The sequence below is a fragment of the Oncorhynchus mykiss genome, chromosome 22 (genome assembly GCF_057628025.1).
Source record: "Oncorhynchus mykiss isolate SJ-2025 chromosome 22, ASM5762802v1, whole genome shotgun sequence".
Lineage (NCBI taxonomy): Eukaryota > Metazoa > Chordata > Actinopteri > Salmoniformes > Salmonidae > Oncorhynchus > Oncorhynchus mykiss.
Genome location: NC_143043.1, coordinates 28,214,441 through 28,233,700, shown reverse-complemented (window position 1 = coordinate 28,233,700; position 19,260 = coordinate 28,214,441).

The following is a 19,260-nucleotide window of genomic DNA, read 5'->3' as shown; positions in this document are numbered from 1 at the left end:
CTCTCACAAGCTACCTGAGTGATGGATAGAGTGAGGAGGAACTTGTAGCCCAAACCAATGATGTGATACGCATCCGTGAGCAGATTGTACTGAGACAGGAGAAGATAGCAGCATATTGGGCAGTTTTTACATGTGGAACAAGTTCTTCCCCTGATCCATCACTGGCGGAGGTGGCCCTGGTGTTGTACTCCTCCAATGCTGACTGTTTCAGTCTTTTCCACTGTTGTGCAAGGCTGATCAGTTCAGCCTTCAATGCCTCAACAGTGGCATGTTCATCAAATTCCAGTAAGCATTTGCTGAGCTCCTTCATGGCTGTCTTTGGAAGGCCCTTTTCTCTGATCTCAGGAAAATGCTTTGGATTCATGCAGGAGACATCTGTACACAGCACTGCATTTGCTGCATAACGTCAGTGAATACTTTCAACAACAGTGTCCAGTACCACATTGTGGATCTTGATTTTGTAATCCATGTCTGCATTAGCAATAGGCTCGTCTTCTGCCAACTCACCTGGTTTTCACTTCTTTTTTTGTTGTTCTCTTCTCTGGGAGAGCAGTCTGAGCTTCGGCATCAGTCCTGCAGCTCCTCCAGAATGCCATTGGCCCACTCAAGAAAGTCGTCTGCTGCCCTCTTCACACCCTCAAAGTCTCGGGCACACTTCTCAGGTTATCCTCTGTTCCCGTCACCAAGTGCTGTGCTGTTACAATATCCATGCCATTTGTTTGCAAGTATTTAGAGAGAGGGGGTCTGCTCAAAAATCCTGACAAAAACCTCAGCTGTAAGTATGGTTTCATGCTTTAGGAGAGCATCCTAGTACCCTTGGGCCTTGCTTCGGATGGCAGGTTTTATGGTCACAACCTTCTCAATTCTTTCCATAGTGATGACCACATCCATGTAAAGTGCACGGTCAGGCTTTGCAAAGCTTCCAAATACTTTCCTCGAGGCCTCGTCTTTGGCCCACCAGCGTGTTTCACCAATTACATCAAGCCGTCTGTTTCTCCCGTCCTCACTGGTTTCCTCCCATAGCTTCATGCACTTGCAGGAATCTCGAACGAACACTGAAATGTCATTCAGTTGTGAGAAAAGGGATTCATTTGCCACAACAACCCCAGTGGTGTCAGTTAGCACAAAGTTGAGGACATGTGAGTAACACCATGTGTGCACCTGGTTAGGAGACTCTCCTGTGAGCAATACAGAGAAGCCCCTGTATTGTCCCTGCATATTAGCTGCTCCGTCTGTTGCATTACCAACACACTGTTTGATATCTATGTCCATCTTCTCAAGAGTCTGTTTCAAAAGGTCCACAAAGTACTGTCCAGTCGATGACTCACAGTCAATGACTGCAATGAGTCTCTCGTGGAAAACGTCAATGACATATCGCAGAACTACTGCACACTGGTCTTTTGATGTTAAATCCTGTGTTGTGTCCATTTGTATTGAGATCATCACTGCCTTTCTCACTTCAACAGCAATTGTCTGCTAAATCCACATTCTGATGACTTCAATTACTTTATTTTCTGTTGTTTTGGGCATCATAGTTACCAAGGACCCTCTTCCTTTACTTCCCATCTGCTTCTCTCATGTTCCTGTACTCTCTGATGGGCATGTTTCCAGGCCTGCATGCCTCCTTTGACAAATGCACTATCACTGGCTGAAGGTTTTGCGAATGCAAGACATACTGAGCAGAATAAGGAGTGAGTTACTTCATTGTATGTCAGCCATTTTCTGTTTGTGCCATCTTTATAGTGGAATACATTGGAAATGACTCTTTGAGGGGCTTTGTTTTGGGTGGTACTGAAAAAACAAGTCAAAATCCTTGGACTGAGGACGGGCAAAATAATCAAATGGATTTTCAGTGCTTTCACTGTCCCTTACTATCTTCCCTGTACTGGGCTCTGAACCCCTCTCTCTCTCTCTGCACATCTAGTTGCTCTGCATAATGAGATTAACATTGTAAATAACCTCAACTTAAACTTGCATTACTTGTGCAGTCATCGATTGTATTCCCACCGATTACAGTCCTTCTGATAATCTCATAAATAAAGCACATATTAATCTGAAATCATAGCCTACATGTTTAGGTTTGTGCTCTTAAGTTGTAGCTGAAGGTTCCTGCTCTGAGTCTGACTCTGAACTGACCACCACCTCCAATTCTGCCGGAGCACCTGAAGCTCTAGTGATGCTGCTGCTTCCTTCTCCACCTTTGCAAAGAAAATACTCTATTATCATACTCACTATCATTAGTGTATCAGTAGGCTACATTAATACAGCTCTTAATTTGGAATAATCTCTTAATTTTTTCCAGAGCTGTATATTATTGTAGTAACTTGTAATGCTGGTACTAATGACGCTAATGATCTTTGTCATTGCCTGTGCTGTGTCACACAGGCTACTGGGTTACGTTCATGGATGTATTATGGTTAGGTTACTGTAGCCTGTTTCACTGTACAGTGTATGTGCACTTTCCCTCGCTTATGTGGCATGAGTCATGACTGAAGGCTGGCAAGTCCATAGTCTAGGTTTACTATGTTTTACTAGTTGAAACATATTGCCTTCAATGTCATATTATGTCCGCTATGTTGCACTATGATATAATTCCTCCACAAAGACGTAAGACGTGCAAACTGTTTAGTCTACCGGCCGTTGTGTCACTATTATTAGCTAGGCTACTTAGCTAGCCATGCTGGGTGTCGTGCGTGTGTGTGTCAGTGTGTGTGTTTTAGCTAGAGTTTTTGACTGACCTGGTCCCTGGGTACCGTTACCGAGTCAATGTACGGGGGTACAGGTTAGTTGAGGTTATTTGTACATGTAGGTAGGGCTTAAAGTGACTATGCATAGATAATAAACAGCTTGTAGCAGCAGTTTAAAGACAAAGGGGGAGGGGGAGGGGGAAGGGGACTGGCCGTCGTGTGCCTGAGGGTCGTTTTGGCCTGCCGTGAATAGTCAACATGACCAGCAATAATATAGCAAGCAGGGTTGAATAAACAGAGAATCCACAAATCAAGCGCGACTCTCACTCTCTCGCTGCAGTGTCCCCGCGCCAAAAATTACATCAGGTCTCTCCGCAACGCACATAGCAACCGTCTACCAGCTTCTCTACCGATAACATTTTTGACAAGTCGCACGGCGAAATGGACGATCAGGAAAGGAAAGGTGGAGCAGAGAGGGAGAGAATAAAAAAGAGAAAGGCCCTTGCCACAGACGCAGCTAAATGCTGCAAAATAAGCAACAGGTTCGCCAGTAAACGGTACCCACTGTACATAACCTCATTGTCATTTTATTGTGTTACTTATGTTTTCACTTTAGTTTATTTAGTAAACACTTTCTTAAAACTGCATGGTTAAGGGCTTGTAAGTAAGCATTTAACGGTAAGGTCTACGGCCGTTGCATTCAGAGCATGTGACAAATAAAATTAGATTTTGATTTGAACTGCACAAATGCACTTCTGTCCCGCCTTCAATCAGCTGTTAGTAAAATATATGTAGTTTTTTTCTTTCATGATGGTATTCATCCATAATCGGATATTATACGGTAATTGTGCCAGCCCTAACTGAACTCTACTCTGGCAGTGTGTGATGATGCAAAGCCCTACAATGGTGGCGCTTAGTGTATGATGTCAGAGCTATGGCAGCCAGAATAGTTCAGCAGCACCCCTACTGACAACAGACCATCAAAGGCAAGCAATGGAAAAATTGAGAGGGAAAGAAGCACATGGAGTAGCCAGCCTAATAGAAAAGTAGCCAGCCAGGCTCCCCCGAACCTGGATTAATAAATGCATGCCGAACAAGCTCTATTTTGGTGGCCTCTAGTACAGTGCCTTCAGAAAGTATTCAGACCCCTTGACTTTTTCCACAATTTGTTAAGTTACAGTCTCTTTCTAAAGTGGATGAAATGAATGTTTTTCCTCAGCAATCTGCACACAATACCCCATAACGACAAAGCTAAAACAGGTTTTTCAACATTTTTGCAAATGTATACAAAATAAATAAAAAAAACAGAAATACCTTATTCACATAAGTAACCAGCCCCTCGAAATTGAGCTCAGGTGCATCCTGTTTCCATTGATCATCCTTGAGATGTTTCTACAATTTGATTGGAGTCCACCTGTGGTAAATTCAATTGATTGGACATGATTTCGAAAGGCTCACACCTGTCTATATAAGGTCCCACAGTTGACAGTGCATGTCAGAGCAAAAACCAAGCCATGAGGTCGAAGGAATTGTCCATAGAGCTCCGAGACAGGATGTGTCGAGGAACAGATCTGGGAAGGGTACCAAAACATTTCTTCAGCATTGAAGGTCCCCAAGAACACAGTGACCTTCATCATTCTTAAATGGAAGAAGTTTGGAACCACCAAGACTCTTCCTAGAGCTGGCCAAACTGAGCAATTGGGGGAGAAGGGCCTTGGACAGGCAGTCATTGTAGATAAGAATTTGTTCATATCTGATTTGCCTAGTTAAATAAAGGTTAAATATATATATATATACAGTGCCTTGTGAAAGTATTCGGCCCCCTTGAACTTTGCGACCTTTTGCCACATTTCAGGCTTCAAACATAAAGATATAAAACTGTATTTTTTTGTGAAGAATCAACAACAAGTGGGACACAATCATGAAGTGGAACGACATTTATTGGATATTTCAAACTTTTTTAACAAATCAAAAACTGTAAAATTGGGCGTGCAAAATTATTCAGCCCCTTTACTTTCAGTGCAGCAAACTCTCTCCAGAAGTTCAGTGAGGATCTCTGAATGATCCAATGTTGACCTAAATGACTAATGATGATAAATACAATCCACCTGTGTGTAATCAAGTCTCCGTATAAATGCACCTGCACTGTGATAGTCTCAGAGGTCCGTTAAAAGCGCAGAGAGCATCATGAAGAACAAGGAACACACCAGGCAGGTCCGAGATACTGTTGTGAAGAAGTTTAAAGCCGGATTTGGATACAAAAAGATTTCCCAAGCTTTAAACATCCCAAGGAGCACTGTGCAAGCGATAATATTGAAATGGAAGGAGTATCAGACCACTGCAAATCTACCAAGACCTGGCCATCCCTCTAAACTTTCAGCTCATACAAGGAGAAGACTGATCAGAGATGCAGCCAAGAGGCCCATGATCACTCTGGATGAACTGCAGAGATCTACAGCTGAGGTGGGAGACTCTGTCCATAGGACAACAATCAGTCGTATATTGCACAAATCTGGCCTTTATGGAAGAGGGGCAAGAAGAAAGCCATTTCTAAAAGATATCCATAAAAAGTGTTGTTTAAAGTTTGCCACAAGCCACCTGGGAGACACACCAAACATGTGGAAGAAGGTGCTCTGGTCAGATGAAACCAAAATTGAACTTTTTGGCAACAATGCAAAACGTTATGTTTGGCGTAAAAGCAACACAGCTGAACACACCATCCCCACTGTCAAACATGGTGGTGGCAGCATCATGGTTTGGGCCTGCTTTTCTTCAGCAGGGACAGGGAAGATGGTTAAAATTGATGGGAAGATGGATGGAGCCAAATACAGGACCATTCTGGAAGAAAACCTGATGGAGTCTGCAAAAGACCTGAGACTGGGACGGAGATTTGTCTTCCAACAAGACAATGATCCAAAACATAAAGCAAAATCTACAATGGAATGGTTCAAAAATAAACATATCCAGGTGTTAGAGTGGCCAAGTCAAAGTCCAGACCTGAATCCAATCGAGAATCTGTGGAAAGAACTGAAAACTGCTGTTCACAAATGCTCTCCATCCAACCTCACTGAGCTCGAGCTGTTTTGCAAGGAGGAATGGGAAATAATTTCAGTCTCTCGATGTGCAAAACTGATAGAGACATACCCCAAGCGACTTACAGCTGTAATCGCAGCAAAAGGTGGCGCTACAAAGTATTAACTTAAGGGGGCTGAATAATTTTGCACGCCCAATTTTTCAGTTTTTGATTTGTTAAAAAAGTTTGAAATATCCAATAAATGTCGATCCACTTCATGATTGTGTCCCACTTGTTGTTGATTCTTCACAAAAAAATACAGTTTTATATCTTTATGTTTGCAGCCTGAAATGTGGCAAAAGGTCGCAAAGTTCAAGGGGGCCGAATACTTTCGCAAGGCACTGTATATATATATATATATATATATATATATATTTTTTTTTTTTTTTTTAAAAGTACATGACAGCCCGCTTGGATTTTGTCAAAAGGCACCTAAAGACTCTCAGACTATGAGAAACAAGATTCTCTGGTCTGATGAAACCGAGATTGATCTCTTTGTCTTGAATGCCAAGCGTCACGTCTGGAGGAAACCTGGCACCATCCCTATGGTGAAGCATGATAGTGGCAGCATCATGCTGTGGGGATGTTTTTCAGCGGCAGGGACTTGGAGACTAGTCAGGATCTTGGCAAAGATGAAGGGACCAAAGTACAGAGAGATCCTTGATGAAAACCTGCTCCAGAGCGCTCAAGACCTCAGACTGGGGCGAAGGTTCACCTTTCAACTGGACAATGACCCTAAGCACACAGCCAAGACAACGCAGGAGTGGCTTCGGGACAAGTCTCAGAATGTCCTTGAGTGGCCCAGCCAGAGCCCAGACTTAAACCCAATCGAACATCTTTGGAGAGACCTGAAAATAGCTGTGCAGCAATTCTCCCCATCCAACCTGACAGAGCTTGAGAGGATCTGCAAAGAAGAATTGGAGAAACTCCTCAAATACAGGTGTGCCAATCTCGTAGTGTCATACCCAAGAAGACTCGATACTGTAATCGCTGTCAAAGGTGCTTCAAGCAAGTGCTGAGTAAAGGATCAGAATACTTATGTAAATGTGATATTTCAGTTTTTATTAAATTAGCAAGAATTTTTTCAAAACAGTTTTTGCTTTGTCATAATGGGGTATTGTGTGTAGATTGATGAGGGAAAAAAACAAATTAATCAATTTTAGAATAAGGCTGTAACGTAACAAAATGTGGAAAAAGTCAAGGGGTCTGAGTACTTTCCGATGGCACTGTACATTCTAATGCTAGAATGTATTTGTTTGTTCAACCAGCAACTATCAGGAAATAACATTGATCACATTTTTCACACTTTAACAGTGTTAGTTTCATCAACTGTTGTACAAGATCCTATAAAACACATGCAATATTTCTTTGAAAATACAATATAAGTATAATTAGCTTTTAAAACAATCCAAGCTGTTTTCTTTTATACATTTTGGACCAGATTGAGGCTCTCTCTCCTCCACTAGCTTACCGATTACTCCTGCAGTGAGGAGGATTCATCGAATGTTTTCATAATTTATCTGCAGATAATCAACAAAAAGCCTTCCAGTATGCAAATTTGGGAGCCAAATGATTCACTCACTTTAATGTCACTGTCTGGCAAGTCCTAATGGACTTCATATCGAAAATATAAACTAAGTCTTTGGTTTACTTGTCCTGATGCGATACCATGGACATATAACTATGTTATATGATTTATGAATGGTAAGGATTTACACTGAGTGTACAAAACTGTGCGAACACCTTCCAAATATTGAGTTGAGATCGCCTTTATCCAGTCAGTTCGACACCTTTATAAACTTGTCAAGTTTGCTGTTCGTGAATCAAAGCACAGTAAATAGAATATGCGCCGCCATTCCGTGGCTGGATATGAAACACGCCAGGGTCCAACGTTAACTCTTTTTAATCACCGGCCCAATTCTGTTCAGGCCAGTCGAGTTTTGGCCAACTGGCCTGAACAGAATTTCAACTGGCATGGACATGGTGTAGTTCTTTTATACATTGGAGTCATGCAGGGCCTATTGGTTGTCATGCTTTCTCTCTATATTCAACTACATTTGTTTATTATATGTATTAAAAAGCTATGCAATATAATTTAGCAATGCAAGTCATTACTCTATTCTTTAGAATTATTTTGTTATTTGCATACATTTTTGTTTCTAAAGTATGTCATTTTGAGATTTGAAAATAGGACGCTGCTCCTTTAAGACAAACATTCCAAAAGAGATATCTTATATTGACTAGCCTACAATAGGCTAGCCAAGACGAATGCTTTTGTAGCTTTCTTTTTGTAGACTATCAACAGTAGCCAGCATATTCCTAGTATTTTCACTATCGAAGGTTTACTTTTGTAAATCACTTTCCCTAAAACAAAATAAGCTCAGAGAGTAGATGTATGGGTGCTTCTTTTTGCTCTGGACAGGTCGCGTGTGCTGTCAAGACATTAACTCGTGTACTGCTCGATTGGTCGAGAAGTTGTGACTCGCGGGATCGTGGTGGTGTTTGAGGGAACAGCCACTCATAGCTCAAAAACATATAGCATGACATTTACACGTGTTCATTAATGGTTTTCAATGGTAGACTGCGACAGAGCAGGTAAATGTTGAACTTGAATGCAAAAAAATACACTGAAAAGTGACTGACGAGATCCACAGGCATGTCACGTTTTTATTGGCCCTGGGCCAGCAGGCCATTGTTAATGTCGGACCCTGCACATGAAAGAAAGTCAATTAATGTGCCAAAAAACAATAGGCTAAGTGGATTTCGACTCATTGTTTCCACATTATATTACATTTTTGTAATTTAGGAGACACTCTTACCCAGAGCCATTTACAGAAGAAATTAGGGTTAAGTGCCTTGCTCAATGGCACATTGACATATTTTACCCCTAGTTGCCTCTTTTGGAACCAGCAACCTTTCTGTTATTGGCCCAATGCTCTTAACCCATAGGCTCCCTGCCGCCCCAAATTCACTCACGTTTATGGAACGTGCAAATTCATACTCTCTCCCTTCATGTAAAGAAATCCGACTGCAACCACAACACACACACCAGGGTTGCAACAATGTCTTGTACAATGTCCATTCAAAACTCACCCAAAGGCCTGAAAACAAGTCAATGTATTTTTCACAGCAAGAGAGGAGTTGCCACATTTACACAGTAAACCATTTTGTCCATAACTTTATCGAGCCAATTAAGAAGGAATATCGATGTAACTTGTAACGACATTAGATGCAAAATGTGAATAATTCTTGCAAACTATGACATGAAGTAAAAAAACTAATTTGAATATGTTGCAAGAGAAAATATAATTCTCCTTTATTAAACTGCCAGATTATTTTACATCAATGGATGTCGATTTAACTCGTTTGACTGCTATGATTAAGCAATAAGGCATTAGGGGGTATGGTATATGGCCAATATACCACAGCTACGGGCTGTTCTTATGCATGACACAACATGGAGTGCCTGGATACAGTCGTCAGCCATGGTATATTGGCCATATACTACAGACCTCTGGGGTGCCTTTTTACTATTATAAACAGGTTACCAACGTAATTAGAACAGTATTTTTTAAATGATCATACCCATGGTATAAGATTCAGGGCTCAAACCCAGTTTATAATTGTAATAATAAACTGGGTGGTTCGAACCCTGAATGCTGATTGGCTGACAGCTGTGGTATATCAGACCATATACCACGGGTATGACAAAACATGTATTTTTACTTCTCTAATTATGTTGGTAACCAGTTTATAATAACAATAAGACACCTTGTGGGTTTATGGTACATGGATAATATACCACGGCTAAGGGCTGTGTCCAGGCGATGCGTCATTGCCTAAGAACAGCCCTTAGCCATGGTGTCTTGGCCATATACCACAACCCCTCGTGCCTTATTGTTTAGTTTTATAAACTGGGTGGTTCGAGCCCTTTTTGCCAATTTTGGCATTATTATGTGCCAGATGTTAAGACTACAAACAGGTATAAATGACCCATTTGTGAGACTGACTTGTCATTTCAATAGGCATAGGCTACAGACAAGAATCTGGGTAAATTAACCTTGCCATGGTTTGCTTAGATAGATGAAGGTAGCCTATAGCAGCACCTTATTTCAAATAAGGTCAACAGTAGCCTAGGCAAGATGTAGGCAAGTTGTAAACTGAACGATTTAGCAGCTTGCTTAGTTCAAATTAACAGACTAATTTATTCAACATGAATAGCTCTGTGATTTCGATGTTAGAAGTGCTTGTGTTTCCCAATAGCCTGCTGGAATAGGCTACTGAGGATGGGGTCATTATATAAATTACATAAGTAAATATTAATATGCTTGTCAACAACAGCCTTTTTATTTTTACATGTTATCTAATCTGATTGACTGTTACCGTCAATCTAATGCGTTCCAACAACTGATCGGCAATAGTGATAAAGCTTTGATAACTTCCAATATATTTAACTAAACATGGCCATTAATAATTTCATAATAACACAAGGCTACAAGAACAATACATTGAAGCTATAGGCTATTTATTAAATCCGTTTGCCAGCTCCAGGTAGGCTACACATGTGGCACAAATTGTTTTGCAATGACTCCAGTGATATAGGCCTAGTAATTTCAACATATTCATTGTATCAAATGGTAGCCTACAATGGCATATACATTAATAGGCTACTTGATGGCCAACAAATGCAAATGTATAATTCTCCACATGTCAGTTTCATTGAGGACATTTCCCCATAACATAAGCACGCTAGGATGTTCCATAACTTTCATTTCAAATTTCCACTCGCGCAGCCCCCGAGAACCAATAACTGAGCATGCGTAAAACACTTCGCTTGATAACGTCCATAAGCAAAGTCGACATTAGAATGGAGTTCAAACTACCGCTGAGAAAATTATATAATGCGTACTAGTGTGCCCAAAGTCAATTTCCAGTGCGTTGTCACCGTTATTTCTTGACGCGCATCAGTTCTAGCATGTTGGGAAACGGATTAGAAAACAGCAGGTGTCACAATAACGTCAAGTTAAATAGCCAACCGACAAAATCGTGAAAAGTTGTCATAATGTGCGCGCGTGCTGCTCCATCTTGTACTTTCCTTCCCCACCACTCACTCACCAAACAGCCTGGTCACTGCCCGATAGTCACCAGCAGCAGGTCACAGTGATATATATTTTTTAAAGAGAAATGCCATGGCGGCCGCGGTGCAGCAAGTAGCCCAACAACCCACCCACAGCATCGTGTTCAAAGTAGCCCAATACCCGGTAAAACTGCGGACATGGCAACCCTGACACCCACACCCAGGTACCGGGAGCCGGGACAGACAACAGACTGTCAAACCAGTAGTGTTTCCCTGTCATCGCTCACTTTGAAGTTGTCAGGAGCCTGTCCTATCAATAGGTTCGATAGAACATTCAATACTTTCTGACTGGAATTGAAAAGTAGCCTCATTAATTTAAGTGGAAAAAGTAGCCGGCTGAACATTTGTTTGTAATCTGCTTTATAGCCGACAGCCGGCGCTAGTGGAAAACACTGGAAATATTATACATTTGTTTTTCTGTATTTTCATTGAGTGCAGAAAGCAAGTTCCCCCTAAAACAACATGACCATGACTGTGGGTGTGTGCTTGTGTTACTATCCTCGTGGGTACCGGAAACCCCCAAGCATTTTTCAACGTACCCACGATGACAAAGGCTATTTTAAATTTAGGGGTTAGCGTTACAATTAGGGTTAGGGTTTAGGTTTAGGGAATATAGGATTTTCAATGCAAATCAACTTTAGGTCCCCACAAGGATAGTAAAACGTATGCTGTGTGTGTGTGTGTGTGTGTGTAACTGGCAGGGTTGAGGTAAATTCGGAATTTCTGAATTTAATTAAATTCAAACAATTCATTTTATTTGAAGTTGAATTGGCCACATCCCACCGGAACCAGACATTTTTATTCAAACCAATTCAACTGAGAGGTGAAACATGAAAGTCTCATTCATTTTACAAATCTTGAATGATATGTCACTTATTAATGCAAAGAATACACATACCATTTCAAATATTAATTTTGTATTATAGCTCAGATGTCAAACAGTATTTTTCTTTGTCATGAGATGTTCGATTGTTCCCTTCTATACTGCAGTCTTTGATCTTGGGAAACATATTTTTTTCTGATATTTAAAAATATTAAGGGAATAATAAATTATTATAGACAACCAACAACATGATCTTAGAATATTCCCAGACCATTGTAATTATAAAAAATGTTTTATGAGAATGAGTTAAAAAATGCTTCAACCTAAATGCTTTGGTAACCACCATACATTATGTCAAAATAAATGTGACCATGGTCATGTGTAGAATAAGTAATCAATTTCCTTGAATTAAATTGTACTTCCTTTAATTCAAATTCTGCTTCCTCTGGGGTGTAGCCAATTAAAATTCAAAAAACGAATTGGCATTAAAGAGTAATTTGCAACTCATTTCAGAATTACCCCCAACCCTGGTACCTGGTCAGGAAAAATTAATGGCCCTAATCAGTGGCAATTTTAGCATGCAAATCTTGGTAAGCCCCCCCAAAAAGTGAGATGCATGCCAGCAAAGCCACTACACAACACTAAACAATACATTGATTGCACTATACCACTGCTACACCTGGCTATCAGCGGAGCCTTATCTGGCAGCGAAACAGTTCATTCAGCCTCATTTACTGCCTTTAAAAAAAACATAGATGATATGCTGACTTGCTTAAAGCGGAACTCCTCGACAACATCCGCTGAAAAGGCAGAGCGCGAAATTCAAAAACATTTTTCATACAATCACAAGTGCAATACGCCAAATTAAAGCTTAACGTCTTGTTAATCTACCCATAGTGTCCGATTTCAAAAAGGCTTTACAGTGAAAGCACACCATATAGGTCAGAGTCACAAAAAAATATATAGCCATTTTCCAGCCAAAGAGAGGAGTCACAAAAAGCAGAAATAGAGATAAAATGAATCACTAACCTTTGATGATCTTCATCAGATGGCACTCATAGGACTTCATGTTACACAATACATGTATGTTTGTTCGATAAAGTTTATATTTATATCCAAAAATCTCAGTTTACATTGGCTCGTTATGTTCAGTAATGTTGTGCCTCGAAACATCCGGGGAATTTGCAGAGAGCCAGAAATACTCATTATAAACTTTGATAAAATATATACGTTTTATGCACAGAATTAAAGATATACTTCTCCTTAATGCAACCGCTGTGTCAGATTTCAAAAAAGCTTTACGAAAAAAGCACACCATGCAGTAATCTGAGTACAGCGCTCAGACACAAAAACAAGCTATACAGACACCCGCCATGTTGTGGAGTCATTAAAAGTCAGAAATAGCGTTATAAATATTCACTTACCTTTGATGATCAGAATACACCCCCAGGAATCCCAGTTCCACAATAAATGTTTTTTGTTTGTTTGATAAATTCCATCATTTATGTCCAAATACCTCCTTTTTGATAGCGGCTTTAGTTCAAAAATCCAAACTCACGAGGCACGGGCAAGTCCAGGTGAAAGTTCAGACGAAAAGTCCAAAAAGTTATATTAGAGTTCGTAGAAACATGTCAAACGATGTATAGAATCAATCTTTAGGATGTTTTTAACATAAATCTTCAATAATGTTTCAACCGGACAATTCCTTTGTCTTTAGAAATGCAATGGAACGCAGGTCGCTCTCACGGCCACGCGCGTGACCAGCTCATGGCCTTCTGCCAGACACCTGGTTGAAACAGCTCTCATTCTCTCCCCCTTCACAGTAGAAGCCTGAAACAAGGTTCTAAAGACTGTTGACATCTAGTGGAAGCATTAGGAAGTGCAATATGACCCCATTTACACTGTATATTAGAAAGGCTTTGAGTTGAAAAACTACAAACCTCAGATTTCCCACTTCCTGGTTGGATTTTTCTCAGGTTTTGAGTTCTGTTCTGTTATACTCACAGACATCATTCAAACAGTTTTAGAAACTTCCGAGTGTTTTCTATCCAAATTTACTAATAATAATATGCATATATTTGCTTCTGGGCCAGAGTAACAGGAAGTTCACTCTTGGCATGCTTTTCATCCAAACGTGAAAATGCTGCCCCCTATCCCAAACAGTTTACAATTGTGGTATATACTGACAATTGAGATGTACAAACTATGGCATAAGGGGACGACAAGTAAAAGAGAGGCAATCCGTACTTTCGATTAAGACATTAATGAGCGAGCTAGGACGGACGTAGTCAATATAACTATTTATTTGTTCAGCACTTTTGAAATGTACAGCGACAGAATTCAGAACATGGGCTGTTCTGACAGTGTTCTCCGTGTACACCAAGTCAGGACCGTAGGACAAAATAAAGGGGGCATATGAGCAGACAATGAAACTCCTACAATATTCTCTAAAACAGGTTATAGGGTACATGTGCACAACCAAGTCAGAACAGTAGGTGAAATTTAGAGGTGAAAATAGACCAAATTATTAGGGTGAGGCACATGGGCTACTAACAGCTTACTACACAACATACACTTAGTATTACTTTCTTAGCTACAGTATACATATCTCCCTGTCATATTATATCATTTATGCAGCAGCATAAATCATGTCAATCAAAGCTACTGTAGATATAACGTGTTTTTATGTCATTTTATCTGTGGCCAATGATCTTGAGCCTCCTTGGATGGGCACTTCTAATGTAACAATATGGCAGCACCCAAGGAGCTTGAATTTTTTAGCTATACCCTTAGACTTGGCAGTGACGTAGCATCCTCATAGTGACAGAACGCTGAGCCAATCACGGCACAACGCTCCGTATTTTCTGCTGGCTTGCCCCACCACCACAGAAAGCACTGAGCTAGGCTGAAACACCTGCATTTTTGAGCTGTCATACTCAAGAAAACAAAAAAGAGGCCATGTTTGTATACGGCTTTATTAACTCAATGATATAAATATTTTAACATTGTTTGCAAACTGATATGTGACACGTATTAATGCCAAAATAACATGCAAAACAGGCAAGACATTTTTTGTTGCTAAAAATGTGGGGCTAAAACAGGTGCACCTGCCCTGAATGACAGGTCGCTGGCCCTAATAATAACTTTTGGTGACCACCTCTGTGACATGTTTCTACTTTCTCCATTTGGGTTCCTCTGGAGGCGTTTCGAAAGCCCGGCCCCACCAGGATCCCTAAACCCAAAGGCTACGGCACCCAGAGGGACAAACAGCACTATTAACACTGGACAGAGCAAAGGACAGCTGCCGGCCACCGTGCACTCTGGGAGAAACACTGTGAATGGTCAGACTGCGTCCAACAGGAGAGATGGTCCAACCACATTCGTTCAGAACATTGCAGAAATGTAATAACTAGAGCTGTGACACAATTCCATATTTTACTGACTGAGTAAATAACAAATTGCAGATGCTATAATATTGAGACCAACTGCTTGCACTAGTGCTGTGTAAATCAATAAAGAATTGATTTGTCTGCCATTTTGTGCAATCGTTTGTCTATCTCTCAATTTTTTGGTCTATTGAAATGTTCCTATCCTCCTTAAAAGTTGTCTAGTAGGACTGGGAATTGCCAGGGACCTTACGATATGATATTATCATGATACTTAAGTGACGATACAATATGCATTGCGATTCGATACTGGGATTTTATTGTGATTCAATGTTCCAAACATATTGCTCACCACATGTCTTCCGCAGAGGGAAAAGAAAGAGCCAAGAGAATTCGTCCCTCCGTGAAATTATTGTGATATTGTCAAAACGATATGATACAATACTGTATATCTTTAAAAATTGTATCCCAATGTAACTGTGTCGTTGTTTTCCCACATCACAATTCAGATGTCAGAGGTAGGCAACACTGTTCTTGGAGTGCCTTAGGTACTGCAGTGTTTTGTTTCCAACTAGGCACCACACCAGGGGTGAGTTCAGTTCGCTTGAACATTTGCTACGTTGCTGAAAGGTTTGTACTGAACAAAACGTTTTCCCAAAATGTTCTTGTACGTTCTTGAACAGACTTTGAGATACATTTGCTCCGATCAGTGGGTGCATACACCTGGTCCTAGGTAGATGCATGCGAAAACTATCCAGATGTTCATCATACTCTATAGAGTGTCAAACTCATTCCATGGAAGGCCTAATGTCTGCAGTTTTTTCCCCCCCTTTCAATTATGCCCTAGACAACCAGGTGTGGGAAATTCCTTACTAATTAGTGACCTTAGTTCATCAATCAAGTATAAGGGAGAAGCAAAAACCTGCAGGCATTCGGCCCTCCGTGAAATTAGTTTGACACCTATGATCATACTCGACAAGTATAGTGTGTTCCATCCCATTTACTGCATTACCCTCTAGTGGTCAACTTCCAAATGACATAGGATGTAATAGTACAGTCACAGATGTTGGTACAGTCCTGTAGTCAGGTCAAAAATGAAATGTCCACTATGCAGAAATCGTTCCACCTTTTCCTGGTTCCTAAAATTTGAGTTCACCTAACTTCAGATTATGTGGCAAAACAATCATAGAGAATGTAGAGAATCATTGTATCATCTAAACTGATGTGAAATATATTAGCATTAGTATTATATAGTATTCTCAGCTGTTTGAAGCTGTTTTAAAAAACTGAAAGTAAAAGATGCAAAAACTAAACTGGTCCACCAGCCCCTATGGCAGGTAGATGCAAAATAATACAATTTAAAAAAATAAAACATTTAAACGATGACCATGCTTTGTAATGTTTCTAAAACACGTTTTTGTCTTTAAACTAAAGTATCAGATGAGACAAAATGTTTAGCTGCCACTTTAAGGGCAGGGGTCACTTGAGTCATGTCAAGTGTGGCTGTATGTGTGTGAGATTTGGGATGTGACTAGTAGTAGACAGCGTCTACAGCATCTTTTCACTATCAGTTGTAGCAGCAGATTCAAACTAACATGGAAAAACAACGAAGAATGAAACAATGGAAATAACCAATTAACATGACATTTGTGAACAGTTTGTAAGCAAAGTGTTACTGGGACACTGTCAAATAGATAGAAGTAGAACTATGTAGAACTAACCCATACATTAACAAAGCTAACACAGAGTACCACAGTATGAGTCACAATGCCCATAAAACCTAGCCTTAAAATCCAGAAAGTGTTCCAACCAGTTGCATCTCTAGGGGCGCTATTTCATTTTTGGATAAAAAACGTTCCCGTTTTAAGCGCGATATTTTGTCATGAAAAGATGCTCGACTATGCATATTCTTGACAGTTTTGGAAAGAAAACACTCTGAAGTTTCAGAATCTGCAAATATTTTGTCTGTAAGTGCCCCAGAACTCATTCTACAGGCGAAACCAAGATGATACGTCAAACAGGAAATGAGCAGAATTTCTGAAGCTCTGTTTTCGGCTGTGAATGCGACAGGAATAAGCTTAGACCTTCTGCCGTTTCCCCAAGATGTCGGCAGCATTGTGACGTATTTGTAGGCATATCATTGGAAGATTGACCATAAGAGACTACATTTTCCAAGTGTCCGCCTGGTGTCCTGCGTCGAAACTGGTGCGCAAAGCCATGTGCAAGTATTTTTCCATTTGATTGAGAGGGGAAACCATGCTTCCACAAACGATATATCATCGAAGAGATATGTGAAAAACACCTTGAGGATTGATTCTAAACAACGTTTGCCATGTTTTCAGTCGATATTATGGAGTTAATTTGGAAAAAAGTTCGCGTTTTGAGGACTGAATTTTCGTTTTTTTTTGGTAGCCAAATGTGATGTACAAAACGGAGCTATTTCTAATACACAAAGAATCTTTTTGGAAAAACTGAGCATCTGCTATCTAACTGAGAGTCTCCTCATTGAAAACATCTGAAGTTCTTCAAAGGTAAATTATTTTATTTGAAGGCTTTTATGTTTTTGTTGAAATGTTGCGTGCTGGATGCTAACGCTAATGCTAACGCTAAATGCTACGCTAGCTAGCTACTTTTACACAAATTATTGTTTTCCTATGGTTGAGAAGCATATTTTGAAAATCTGAGATGACAGTGTTGTTTACAAAAGGCTAAGCTTGAGAGATGGCATATTTATTTCATTTCATTTGCGATTTTCATGAATAGTTATGGTAATGAGCTTGAGTCTGTATTCACGATCCCGGATCCGGGATGGGGAGATCAGAAAGTTTAGAACTACTTCAAATAAGGTTTGTGTTTCGTGCTCACCCTGGGGTGACGTTTTGGTAACCGCACAAATCTCTCTCAGACAAGGTAACTTTTATCAATATATTCGCCTGTAATTACCACCATCACACACAAAAAAAGTCAATTAGCCGCTAATGTGGCTATTATACACATCTTGTCGCAAGCTTTGACGTTATCTCTCAAGGCACATTTCTCCATGCAAACTCATCGACAAGTAGCATGTAACCTAGCAAAGCCATAGCATATTATAGCCTTTTTAGTTTATGGTGTAAATAATTTATATTGTATATTTCTCGTGTGAATTCTCATTTAGCATTTTACAAATTACCCAGCTAGCTACCTTAACATTTTGAAATTACTAGAATTTTTTAAAATTACCCTGGCCTTTGTAGCAAACTAGCTAACCTTAGGTCTCTCTGTCGATCAGAAGCAAGGATGGTTCTGTGCTATGTACAGGATTGTAACCACTACTCTGATAAGCACACGTGCATTTTATCGTTCACCAATGTCTGTAATCGAGAGGCATCGCTGGAGCTGTGTGATAAGGTAAGCCCTGTTTGCTAGTTCCTAACAAGCTATTTTGGTTAGGTCAAAGATCTGTGGTTAGCTAGATCTTTGACCTAATGAAAATTAGCTAGGTAACCACTGACTGTGGTTATGTATACAATGCATGTTACCATCCTTACAAGTAAAAAGAAAACCAGCATAGAATAGCATAATGACTGTTGTGACCTTTCATTGGCAAGTCTTTAGTGAGCTAGCCAGCTAGTTAATGTTAGCTCACTGTTTGTGTAGTTATACTTTTTCACATTGTGACATGCTAGCTAGCGTTAGCCCACCAGGGAAAGAATATTTAGCTAACGTTACATAGATAATGTTAACTCATCGTTTGTGTAGTCAGACTTGCTAGCTAACGTTAATCTGGCAACATGGATAGTTGGTTAGCTAGCATGTCACAACTTTGAAAAGGTGAGCTAATGTTAACTATATTACATGGCCAAATGTATGTGGACACCTGCTCGTCGAACATCCCATTCTAAAATCATTAGGTCTGACTCACAGTCGACGTTCCAATTCATCCCAATGAATGCCTTCCCCAAACTGTTGCCACAATGTTGGAAGCACAGAATCGTCTAGAATGTCATTGTATGCTGTAGCGTTAAGATTTCCCTTCACTGGAACTAAGGGACATAGGCTGAACCATGAAAAACAGCCCCAGACCATTATTCCTCTTCAACCAAACTTTACAGTTGACACTATGGCAAGTAGCATTCTCGTGGCATCCGCCAAACCCAGATTCATCCGTTGGA